Genomic DNA, 12,925 nt, shown 5'->3' on the forward strand with positions numbered 1-12,925 from the left:
TGCCGTCATTTGGTCCTGCAGGACTTTTATACCCAGAAAAAAGGAGGGAAAATACAAAATAGTGAGAGAATTTAATATGTTCAATATGTGCACAAATACAGACACCAAATGTCATGAAGAACACAGAGAAGGTTTGGATCAGCAGCTACTCTGATTGCTTTTACACTTTTATAGCCAGCAGGTGGTCAGATGAGTCTCATGTATGATGAAGGGTTGGAAAGGAAACTGGAATAAAAGATTCAAAGATTCCAAAACATTTGAATCAAGAAAACAACAAAGACTTTCTGATCCTGGACTGAAAAAGCTTTAATTCACTGCTGTGACTTCTTGTAAATCTTCACTTTCACTTTTTTCATTTTCTTGTTTGGTCTGATTTATAATTATAGAAGTTATGTGTTAATCAATATTTTATTGTTGAGCATACTTTGTAACAATAGCAGATAATTGATGGTTAATAATTATTGTTTTATTACTGGATTTAATTCTGCAATATTAGTCCATATGTGTTATTAATCACACACTATGATCAATAATTGTTCAGTTGTGCCACAGATGATCAAGAAAATGTTGATAAATTCTTAATTAAAAAATAAATGACTATGTTGTTTCTGAATGTTTGAGGTTGAGTCTATTTATTGATTAAAATGGATTTTAAGCTCTCATTCAGTGTAAAGTATTTGAGGTATCAGAGATCACTGATGGTAGAAAACAGCATAAATTAGATTTAATTTATCAGATTTAAGTTTTTTACACACATATGCATATGAATTCTATCCATGAAGGATCCAGTTCTATTAATGTCTAATAGTTGTAAGCAGTGAATCAGTGTAATCATAAGACTAATAAATATCTATCACTGTATATACTGTGGGGTTAAAGATCATGTGTCACATGATGTTTTATTGTACAACTTGTTGGAAACTCAAAGACAACATTTCAGATTAAATGACTGAATGATTAAATTATGAATAAATTATAATTATAATTAAATTATGATATGATATGTTTCCCAGGATCTCTTTATACAAAATTGCAAGAAGGAATAAATTACATTGTGTTTATGAAAGTTGGAGAAACATCAAATTTTGAATGTACAGAAGTGAAAAGAACTAAGATTTTTATCTTTCCAGTACAGATCCAGAAAAATGAGCATGAACATGCAAAAAACAGAAAACAAACCAAATAGGAGGATAATGTGCCATCGCCCACCCCCCAAAAAATTTGACATTAATTTTATTTAGGCCTGAAACATTATTTCAGACTGTTTTTTCAAATGTTTTTATCCTTAGTTTTAGTTTGTCTTTTTCATTTCATACACTTTAACCTGTTTTTCTGTTCTCCTCACTGAGTTCATCCTCACTGAGTTAAATGTCCAGTTACATATTTCTGCTCCAATTAAAAGAATATTTCATAAGTATGAATGTCCACAACCTTCAGGCATTACTCTCAATACTGCTGTCAGGATTCATTGGACCAGAACATTATTTATAGGAATAAAGAATTCAGTCCAGAAGATCATCAATTTGAGACACGACCAACAAACATGTAAGCAGTTTGCAGATTGTTCTTCACACTTCCTTCATCAGACTCTTGTTAATATCCGGTTTATTTTTATCTTTCTGTTGAGGGTTAAAAAAATAGAATTAATTTGCCAATGGGAAATTAATTCTTACATTTAAGTATAGTTAAGTATAAAATGCTATATTTGATTAGATGTTAAACCACAGGCCAGAATACAATAATTCACAGAGAATCACATATTAAACTTTTTGTTCAGTGTTTTTCAAACTGGTCTTAAAACAATTCTCATCTAGCTATGTGTACATTGACAAATTTATTGATCGCTGTAATCATTCTTCCTGTTCATACTGACCATGAGGTGATCCCTCCTTCGTGTGCGTCCTATAAGAAAGGGGGCGACAAAATCCACAGTCCTTGTTCTGTGTAGAAATGCATATAAAGGTTTAGCTGAAGTGAATATGAGGCTTCAGCTGAGGGCAGCTGTGCTCAGGAGGTGGAGCCACTGATCATAAGGTTGAATGAACACAAACAAAACATTGTCTATTAAAAATATATTAAAATTTTAGAAGTTAAGATACAATTAACAATTACAAAGTATTCAAAATAATAAATAATAAAGTCAATATATTTAAACTATAAAAAGCAACAAACTTGCATATACCAATAAAACCAAAAACATTTTGCCAATTAAAATAGCAATGAAAAATCAATATAAGAGTGCAAAATATTCTAAATAAAGTGAACACTACAAAAGTCAATGGTAGGGTACAGGCAATCCTCAGGGATATACAAAGATTTGGATACAATGCTGTCAGTTCCTTCTTCTGGACACAGTCCAGCAGTTCAAAAGCAGTCATCCTTTGTATTTTGTATCTTGTATGGTGTGTCCTGTGTGGGTTTTTTTGCTTTGTACTGTTTGTTGATGCAAATTAGCTTCAAGCTAACTCCGGTGCAGTGCATCTTTAATGTTTAAAACTGCACACTGTCCCAATCAATAAATCAATCAAATCAAACTGAGGAAGGTTTCTGATTTCCATGGCCAGCTCTCTCCCATAAATGTCGGCTCCTCACATTGTTTCTCCAGTGCCTCATCATCCAAGGTTGGGAAGTTTAGCAGTACCCCAAACTTGCTTTTAACTTTTCCAAGCGTCTCAAACAGTGCAGACGCAGTCATGTCAGAGGTGGATATAGAAGGCTGTGGTACCTCTGTCATGACCTCTGTAGCTGCAGTCACATCAGAAGAGGGAGTAGATGCCTCTGAAGTCTCTGATGATGTCCGCTCAGCAGCAGTCATGTCAGCTGAATGAGGTAGATGGTCCTGGTGCAGTGGAAGTTCCTCCAAAATATTTCAATAACACACCTGAAAAGATTATATATTAGATTATTAAGATTTTTTAAATATAGGCTGTAAGACATTACATTGGTATGTTACATGTATCTTCAAGGCCTATTTATTAACCAGACAACAAACGCAATTTTATCAAAATATGCATATTATCCAATTATATTAAGTATGTCCAGATATGATCTACAAAGATACAATTCAACATCACTAGAACGCTGATGGTTAGCCTGAAACATTTTAGGGTAATTTGGACACTTTCAGCGTTTTCAGTGAAATGATTCATCTCAATATCAGAATTTGATCCATTCGGTCCAATAACAGTTCGAAAGTCTAGAAGAGCCGCATGATTAAATTATTTTATCCCTGTTCAAGGTAGCAGAGGGCTAACCGGAAGTTAGCTGCTCGGCTGGTGAACGTCTCTGGCATACATTCATCCGGCCAGTATGGGAAAGTCACCACAGATTTCAGATTTAAAAACTCTTTATGTGATCTACAGAGAGATTTATCTGACAGTGATAGGCTTAATCAGGATTGTGTGAACTTGTTTGGCAAGTGCTTAAATGTAACAGACGCTAATTTATATGTAAAAGTCCCGCACTGCAGTGTGAGGAGTGAGTCACACAGAAAGTCACACTGATCACGTGCCCACCCTCTAGCGGTTGTGGCCCTAAACTACTGCATAGAGTGTTTATGCCAGGGGCCGGCCCTGTGAATGGGCATTGAGCATTAGAAACACTAGTGCAGTGCCCGTTCAAAACATGCCTGTTCGGAACGGGACGATTTCTCAATACCTAGAGAGAGCTGTGCCCGTCTCCTAAAAGCCTGAGATGCAGGTTATCGGTAGACTATACAATTTACTGATGTTCCCTAAATGCCTCACATACAGGCTATCAGTACACGCTATAATTTACCCATGTTCCCTAAACGGCTTATATGACATTACAATTTTGAGTTGAGCTGAAGTTGATCGGATGAACTGTAGAGCCCGTTCAAAACATGCCTGGGAGATCCTTCACTATGTCTTGAACATACATACAAAGCTCCCGTACGTGAGGAACAGGAATAGAGTTTAACTCTCCAAACTTTTTCAATTCATTTTCTATGGTAGTTTTTATTACTACAGATGTAGTCCCATCTCCGAACAAAATGTGGATTACAATAGCAGAGCGATGTTGTCTTTATTTCTACTTGTTAACTCCACGGATAGAAGAAGAAGCAAATAAACGTTGTAGAAGCAACGTTGTGGATTAGGTATTTATTTATATTTTTCTGAAAGTGCCTAAGACATTGAGCACTGAGTCTTGAAAGTACATGCCAAGTTTCATTCACAGGAACGTTACATAGTTCAATAGTAGAGCTTAAGTCTCTTAAAAATTTTACACTATGGATGTAATCCCACCTCCGACCACAATGTGGATTACAATAGCAGAGTGGTGCGGTGTGTAGAATTTAGCGGCATCTAGCAGAACGGATTTGGCAGAAATGGAATATAATATTCATAAGTATGTTAGTGTATAATCACCTGAAAATAAGAATCATTGTGTTTTTGTTATCTTAGAATGAGCCCTTTATATCTACATAGAGAGCAGGTCCTCTTCCACAGAGGCCGCCATGTTGCACCGCCATGTTTCTACAGTAGCCCAGAATGGACAAACCACACACTGGCTCTAGAGAGGACCTTTGGTGTTTTTCACGAGTTTCACGGCCATCATAGATTCTCCTACACATTTCAAAGGGGAGAGGGGCCGGGGTGTGTTAATTTGGTCGCAGTCTGCAACCTCACCAATAGATGCCACTAAATCCTACACACTTTGTCCCAGGAGGTGGGCTCAATAGGCGTGCTGCCCATGTTAGGCCAACCTCTCCGGGCTTGGCTCCTGAGAGGGATAAACTGATGAGGGCTGGACTTTAAAGAGTATGGTCTAGACCTGCTCCATGTGAAAGGTGCCCTGAGATGACTTTTGTTGTGATTTGGCGCTATATAAATAAATTGAATTGAAATTGAATTGACTGTCTGCACAGGTTGTAGTGGTGAGAGCGAGATCCACTATTGCTTGCTACAAGGCAAAATGGTTGGGATTCCAACACTGGTGTGAGGAGAGGAGGCCAGACCCCCTGACATGCACAGTGGAAGAGGTCCTTTCCTTTCTACAATAGCTGGGTGATAAGGGGCTGTCTCATGCCACTGTTGAAGTGTATGCAGCAGCTGTTTCCTCCTCTCATGAGGGGTTTGGCAACAGACCCGTCTTCACCCTGCAAGGAGTCAGGAGACATTGGCCAGTGGGAACTGCCAGTGTTGCTCAAGGCCTAGTGAGTGATCCCTGTGAGCCTCTGGAGCGCTCCTCTTTAAAGGTGTGGTCATTCAAGACAGCTTTGCTGCTTGCATTGACTTCAAGTGAGTGAGTGAGTTGGGCACCCTGTCGGTTCACCTTAGCTGTTTGCTGCTTGGTGTCTGCTTCTTTGCCTGATTGCCGGATACGTATACGCAAATTTCAGTGAGTGACTGTGTGCCTGTGATTGGAGAGGAGTATTACCCATGGAGTCCAGTAGAGGCCTGTGCATTGCACTTATCTGCAATATTAACAGTTTGGAATATATACAGGATTTCCCATATATTCATTTCTTTCTGGTGGCCCGCCACAATATCAACATTAACCGCCACATATTGATTTTCTATTTTTCTTTTTAACTATTTAAAATGGGTAAAATCTTATTTCATAGTAGAGCTGCGTACAACACATTGATTTACTCAGCTCCTTGCCTCACTCTCGCCCTCTCTCTCTCTCACAAACACAACAGACCCGTTTGTGAATAGCCCCTCTTCTCCATGCACACTCTGAATCAAAACATGATCATGTGCGGGAGGAAGGATTGCTGATTGTTATGTTATCAATACTTAGTCAGATGACTGAAAATACAGTTATAAACTAAAGTGTCTGCTCTGTGAGTCCGCAGCAGTAGCAGAGTTGCAGCACAGAGTAGCAGAGTAAGACATCTGTCCTCCCTCCTGCTCTCTGCTGTAACTGTTAGCAAGCAAGCAGCTGCTCTCATGTCTCCCCCGTTCTTGGTGCTTGTTTTCAGCAGAAACTCTCCCACTCTTTGCCTGCTCTTGGTGAGACTGTCCCTGGATGGAAAGCAGGTTGCTCCATTTCCGGTTCTACGCAGCGATTGTCCTCTGGCTCCCTGTGTGCGCTACAGACCAGTGATGGCGCAGCCACACACGCTCTCTCTCTCTCTCTCGACTGAACACTGAGCTATTTCTTAAAGTAGCTTCACTACTTGTATAACACATTTTAGTTCAGAAAACATATTTAAATACTTTTTTATGAAGAGCTTCTTAATGATGAACAAATATACAGCAGCATGATGAAAACATAGCATTGCTTACCACTTCTGTAACTTGTTCTGTCATGAAAGATGAAACTAGTAGTGGAACATTTTCCTTGTTATTTTGACTTATTTAACTGATATTTTGTTAATTTTTCCCTATTCATTGTCAATTTTGGTTGACTCCAGAATTTGCGTGGACCGTATAGTTTGGTATACATGTAGACTGTCATTTTGCAAGATTTTGAGTGTAAATTATACAGCCTTTTTTCTTATTTTTCGAGTTTTAATATACCAAATTTGATCACTACAAAATCACTACAATAACCATCTCAATCAATTCCTCATGCCAAAATTATATAGAAAAATGGGGTCATTTGTTTATGTATGATGTCTTGTTCAAAAGTTGTCAATTTTCAAGTTCCGCCAGAAATCCAAGATGGCCACAAAGATGGCTGCCAAACAGACCTATGGGACAATATTTTGAGTTAGGAACATGAAAATTTGTTTACTAGACACCTTGAGAATTACAAAAAACTAAGAAAAATATATCAGTGGGGTGCATGGGAACCCCCCCTTCCTACTAGACTATAGGAACAATTTTGACATACTTGTACTTTACTTGAGTATTTCCATGTGATGCTACTGTAATAAATCTGAGTTCAGACAGAAACCAGAACTTATATGGGATAAATGACAGAGACCTCAGAATAATCGACACCAGACCATCAGAGTATCAAGAAAAATAGAAATCTTTATTAAGTAAACACCAATAAAAAGAAGGGGCTTCGGAGTTTCACTAAATAGGTTAGTTATGCCACTTGAGGGGGAGTCAGGGTTGGCCACACTATAAAATTTCACACCACCATCCAAAGATGCAAGACACCACAAGGATAAGAGCACATCACCACAACTTCAGGAAATGCCTGGGAGCACACCACACTGCACACAGTGGAGTCGCACGTCTACTTTAAGAAAAGAGGGTGGGGCCAATACAAGACCTCCCCCCACCCGGAACCCAATTCAATCCCACCCAGCTTCTCTCCTGTCCCCACGGCAATAAAATACAACAACAAATACACAATACATACAAGTTAAAATATATACTAAACTTGCGTGGTCGACGAGACCCCCCCCCGGGGTCTGAGCTTGTGGCACCGTCCAACTCCCCGGGGAACCACGGCTCCGTCGGACGGCGCAGCAGGTGCACAGGCAGGGAACGGTGGCGTGCCGGAGGCAGCAACGAGGTTTAAGAGCAGCAGCGGCGGCGGCTTGCGCTCCTAAAGCCCCAGCCCTAACTAACTAAAGGAGGCAGCAGACCTCCCCTCCTAACACAGGAACTCACTAACCCCCTATCGTACCTGTCTTCGTCGCCGGCAGCCCTAAACGGCAGCGAATGACACCCTCCCGCTCCCGGAATGAACGCAGCCACACCGCAGAACAGCACGCTCTCCCGACCTCCACACACACGAATGCCTGCTCTTCCCTTCCCCTTTTTCAGAGTCCCACAGCTGCGCAATCAGCCACACCTGACACTCATTAGTCCATCACTTGTCAGTCCAATCAAGGTATCTTTGCCAATTCACATCACACTTTCCCCTCTCCTAATGAAAAAGACTCGTCCCCGAGTCACTGCACTATCATCTGGTAATCTTGTGACCAAACAGGTGGCCTCCGGTGACGTAGAGGGCGACCACTGGAACTCCCCTGACTGTTGGACTCTGGCCTCTCCTCTTGACTGGAGCAGGCTGCAGGTGCATCCTCAGGGGAAGGGCCCACAGATGCGGGGGAATCAGAGCAGTTTTTTTAGAGGGATCCTCTGTGTTCCTCCAGCTCCAGAAGACACGGAGCCTTGAGCCGCACGACCCCCTAGTGGCAACCTCTCTCCTTCCGATGTCCCCAGGTCAGCTGGGCGGCGATGATGGACCCAGCCCGCACCAAACCGGACCTCTGAACGCTGTTGTCTAGGTCTGGTCAGCTGAATGTCGGGTCTGTCGAGTCCGTCAGCCCTCCTGTACACTGGATCACTGGTCACTGCCAAAGAAGAATTATAGGGCTTAAGCCGGTTGAAATGCACAACACACTCAGGGCCTCCCTGACATTAGTCTATAGAGCACATCTGTCACTCTTTCGACCACCCTAAAAGGGCCTTTATACCTCCTCTGTAACTTGGGACACAGCCCTCTCTTCCTAGCCTTGTTCTGCACCCAGACTAACTCTCCCTCAGAGTAGTACTGAAAATTGGCCCTAAAATCATAAGAATTTTTCTGTTTCTCTGAGGCCCTGGACTGATGTCTTCTTACTGCCTCTACAACTGTCGAAAGTGTCTCTCTCATCCTGGACACATAGTCATTAACAGAAGAAAAATGTTCCTGGGTGTCTAGGTTTAACATGATGTCAATAGGCAGAACAATTTCTTGCCCAAACAAGACTTTATAAGGAGTGAATGCAGTACTGGCATGAACACTACTCCGATATGCCAACATCACATAAGGCAACAGAGTGTCCCAGTTTAACTGGTTGTCCTCTACAAACAACGACAGCATGGACAACAGGGTACGGTTAAAGCGCTCTATGAGGCCATCTGACTGGGCATGATAAGGGGATATACGAGACTTGTGAATATGCAAAAGCCTACACACCTCCCTGAACAAAGTAGACTCAAAATTTCTGCCTTGATCTGAATGGATACTGCGGGGAACCCCAAAACGACACACCCACTCCTCTGTCAGCACTTTAGCGATAGTGCTAGCTTCCTGATTAGGAAGAGGAAAGGCCTCAGTCCACTTTGAAAAATAGTCCCCTATCACTAAGATATACTTATTCTTACAAGGGGTTTCTGGAAGAGGGCCAAGGATATCCAGTGCCACCCGTTCAAAAGGTCTTGATGTAACTGATGGCTGCAAAGGAGCACATGGAAGCTTACCCTGGGTCTTGCGGGAGGAACAATCTACACACTCTTTCACCCATTTCTTAACATCTCCAAACCATCCTGGCCAATAAAAACGGTCCTTTACCTTCCCTTGTAACTTATGCACCCCCAAATGACCCCCCGTGGCGTCATTGTGTAGCTGTGCCAAAACCTTAGGTATCAAAGAACAAGGGAGGACCACCTGTATTTGAGAAGCAGCGTCAGAATGGGCAGGGGGGATCCTCACCAACCTAGATCCTTGCACATGCAGTTGACTCCAAACAGGAGCATACTTATGTAATTCAGGGTCATCTGGCATATGACACTCATCTGCCTGCTTTTTACAGTCTATAATCTGCCGTAACTCTCTGTCATCCATTTGGGCTTAGGCTAGCTCATCTATCTCCCTCGCTTCACTAGGGGGACCGTGAGGGATTTCCTGTACAGCACACACTTTAGAGATCTCCTTGCTTGTCTCTTTACTGGCTGGCAACTCCTGACCCTGTCCTCCCCCATCACCGAAGGCAGGCAACCTTGAAAGAGCATCAGCATTTGCATGAAGTTTGCCTGGCCGATGTACGATCTTATATTGGAAATTAGCAAGTTGTTCCACCCAGCGAGCTAGCTGCCCCTCCAGCCCCTGGAAATTATGTAACCACCGCAAGGAATTATGGTCAGTACGTAACACAAACTCCTTACCTAACAGGTAATGTTTGAAATGTTTTGTAAACATGACCATGCTCAAAAGCTCTTTTTTTGTGGTAGCATATTTACGCTCTTGCTTAGTAAGCGCCCTGCTGGCATATGCAACAACTCGTTCATGCCTCCCCCATTCTTGAGATAGCACTGCTCCAATTCCCACATCACTGGCATCAGTGTCTAAGATGAATGTTTTGCATGGGTCTGGATACGCCAACACAGGCGCAGTAATAAGGCTGGCTTTTAGCTGATCAAATGCTCGTTGACAATCTTCAGTCCATTGAAAACGCTTCCCTTTCTCTGCCAGCTGATGTAAAGGACGAGCGATATCAGCAAAACCCTTCACAAAACGCCTATAGTAGGAGGCTAGCCCTACAAAACTCTGGACCTCCGTCTGGTTTCTTGGAACGGGCCACTCCCTCACTGCAGCTACCTTAGCAGGGTCCGCCATCACCCCTTCAGCAGAGATGACATGCCCTAGATAATGAACCTGAGTAGAGAACAGATTACATTTAGAGGGTTTAATTTTCAAGTTGGCCTGCTGAAGTTTTACAAGCACCTCATCAAGACGAGCCAGATGTTCTTGAAATGTGCGCCCAAACACAATAATGTCATCCAAATACACTAGACAAGTTGTCCACTGCAAGTCTGCAAGGATTAGATCCATTAATCTTTGAAATGTACTGGGCGCATTGCAGAGACCAAAACTCAAAACATTGAATTCAAACAACCCCTGACGTGTTATGAAAGCAGTTTTATAGCGATCCTTAGGGTCAACTTCCACCTGCCAGTAACCACTAGCTAGATCGAGAGTGGAAAACCAGCAGGCATGGCTTAAGCTGTCGAGAGCATCATCTATCCTGGGAAGAGGATATGCATCCTTACTAGTGACATCATTAAGTTTTCTGTAGTCAACACAAAAACGGAGCCCACCCCCTTTCTTCCGCACCAGAACTACAGGGGCTGCCCAGGGACTACAAGATGGCCGAATGATGCCGCTGTCAAGCATTTGTTTCAGACCATCTGCTACCTCCTGCTGCAAATGGAGCGGGACCCTTCGTGGAGGCAACTTGATAGGCTTGGCCTCACCTGTATCAATTTCATGCATTGTCAAATGAGTTCTGCCCAAATCGGTTTCACCCCGGCTAAAGACAGAGAGATTCCGGTGCAATAACTGTTTTACTGCCTCGGTTTGTTCAACGGAGAGACCCTTATCCCCCACCCCAAATTGACTTATGAGGCTGTCGACTGTCCAGGATTGTAAAGCGTCACCCCCTTCCCCGGTACATCCTCCCACCTCATCAACCTCTATGTCAGTAAAGAGCGTACCCACTTTCATGCCCTTTTTCAGTGGTAAAGCATCACTAGTCACATTAATAACCCGTACTGGCAGTGTCCCCTTCTCCACCTTACAAACCACACGGGCTACCAATAGGTCACAGTGTTTAGACAGGGCTGAGGTGGGTTCCAACATCCCCTCTGCATAGTCCCCCCATGCACTTTGGACCATACCTGAAATTATGGCCTCACTCCGTGGTGGTACTACTGTATCATTCTGAACAACAACAGTTTGGGGCTGTGATGTTGGGTTAAGATCTACAAGGGGGAATGTCTTCCCCATTATCCGGCAAGTTTTCTCACCAAGGTCAACCACGGCACCATATCTGGACAGAAAGTCAAAGCCAAGAAGAATTTCTTCAGATGGTACGTCAGACACCAAAAAATCAGCAACCAAGGCCAAAGAATCAAATTGACATACTGTCTGCCAGCCCCCAAGAACCTCCATCGCCCCACCATTTGCTGCTCTTGCATCCCCAACATATTTTTGTAAGTCAGATCCTCCCTTAGTAATAGAAAGCCAAATCTGCTTTGGTATAACAGAGCATGTGGCTCCAGTATCAACCAACACATGACGACTGGACCCACCTATCTTGGCTGCAAGATAGCCAGAGCCTCCTGTAGCCTCCTCAAGGGCCCTAGTAGATACCGATGAAGAGGGGGCGGGCATTGGGCCCTCTGTGCACGCCCCCTCTAGTTTCCCTGCAAATAAGGACAGTTGCGACGTATGTGCCGGTTACATCCACACTCCCAACATCTCCCTCCCAGCTCCATAGTCTCTCGTTTAGCTGTAGTATTGCCATATATGTTAGCTGGCTGGGGTAAAGGGGTTGATGTAACTGGGGCAGGATGTACAGGGTTTGATTTTAAAACCTGTACAGTAGCCTGCAAAGACTTGACCTCCTGCTTTAACCCTTCCACCACCCCAAGCAAAGTTTCTATCTGCTCATCACCTTTAGACTTCTGTTCTGAAATCCCCCGAACCTTAGCATCTTGAGCTAAATGGCTATTTTCCAGGCCTCTAATGAGCTCAAGTTCGGAAGCCAAATTTATCGCAGCCTCTAATGTTACAGGTTTGGCACTGCGAAGGCCAATACGCAAATCTCCACTGCCCACATGAGTGATAAAATGGTCCCTTGCCAATAAGTCTTGAGTATTGAGGTCTGCAGAAGGGTAGGCTCTAGCGACCAGCCGGCGCAAAGCGATACCAAATTCACGGACAGTCTCATTATGAAGCCTCCTTCGTGAGGAGAAGCTAGCCCTGTTCCAATCATCACTATCACAGGGATCTAGACACCTCCCCATAGCATCTTTCAACAAGGTATAATTAGTTTTAGCTGCTGCTGATAACCCACTGTAAACCTCACGGGCTCGGCCAGACAATAAGAGACTCATAAATTTTAATCTTAATGATTCATCCCAATTGTTTACATCAGCGGCCATCTCAAATTGCTCGGCCCAGTCTGACCATTCTCGTCCAGCACCAGTAAAAGTCTCTGGCATAAAAACTGGGCGGGGAGTTGCAACATTAGCACTTGAAGGAGGAGGGGCATCTTGGTTGATGGCTAACTCAACAGGTTGAGGTGCGTTATTCTCAGGCTCTGACATTTTTAAATGATTTATCCCACCGCTGCCGCCAGTGTAATAAATCTGAGTTCAGACAGAAACCAGAACTTATATGGGATAAATGACAGAGACCTCAGAATAATCGACACCAGACCATCAGAGTATCAAGAAAAATAGAAATCTTTATTAAGTAAACACCAATAAAAAGAAGGGGCTTC

This window comes from Thunnus maccoyii, chromosome 12 (genome assembly GCF_910596095.1).
Source record: "Thunnus maccoyii chromosome 12, fThuMac1.1, whole genome shotgun sequence".
Taxonomy (NCBI): Eukaryota; Metazoa; Chordata; class Actinopteri; order Scombriformes; family Scombridae; genus Thunnus; species Thunnus maccoyii.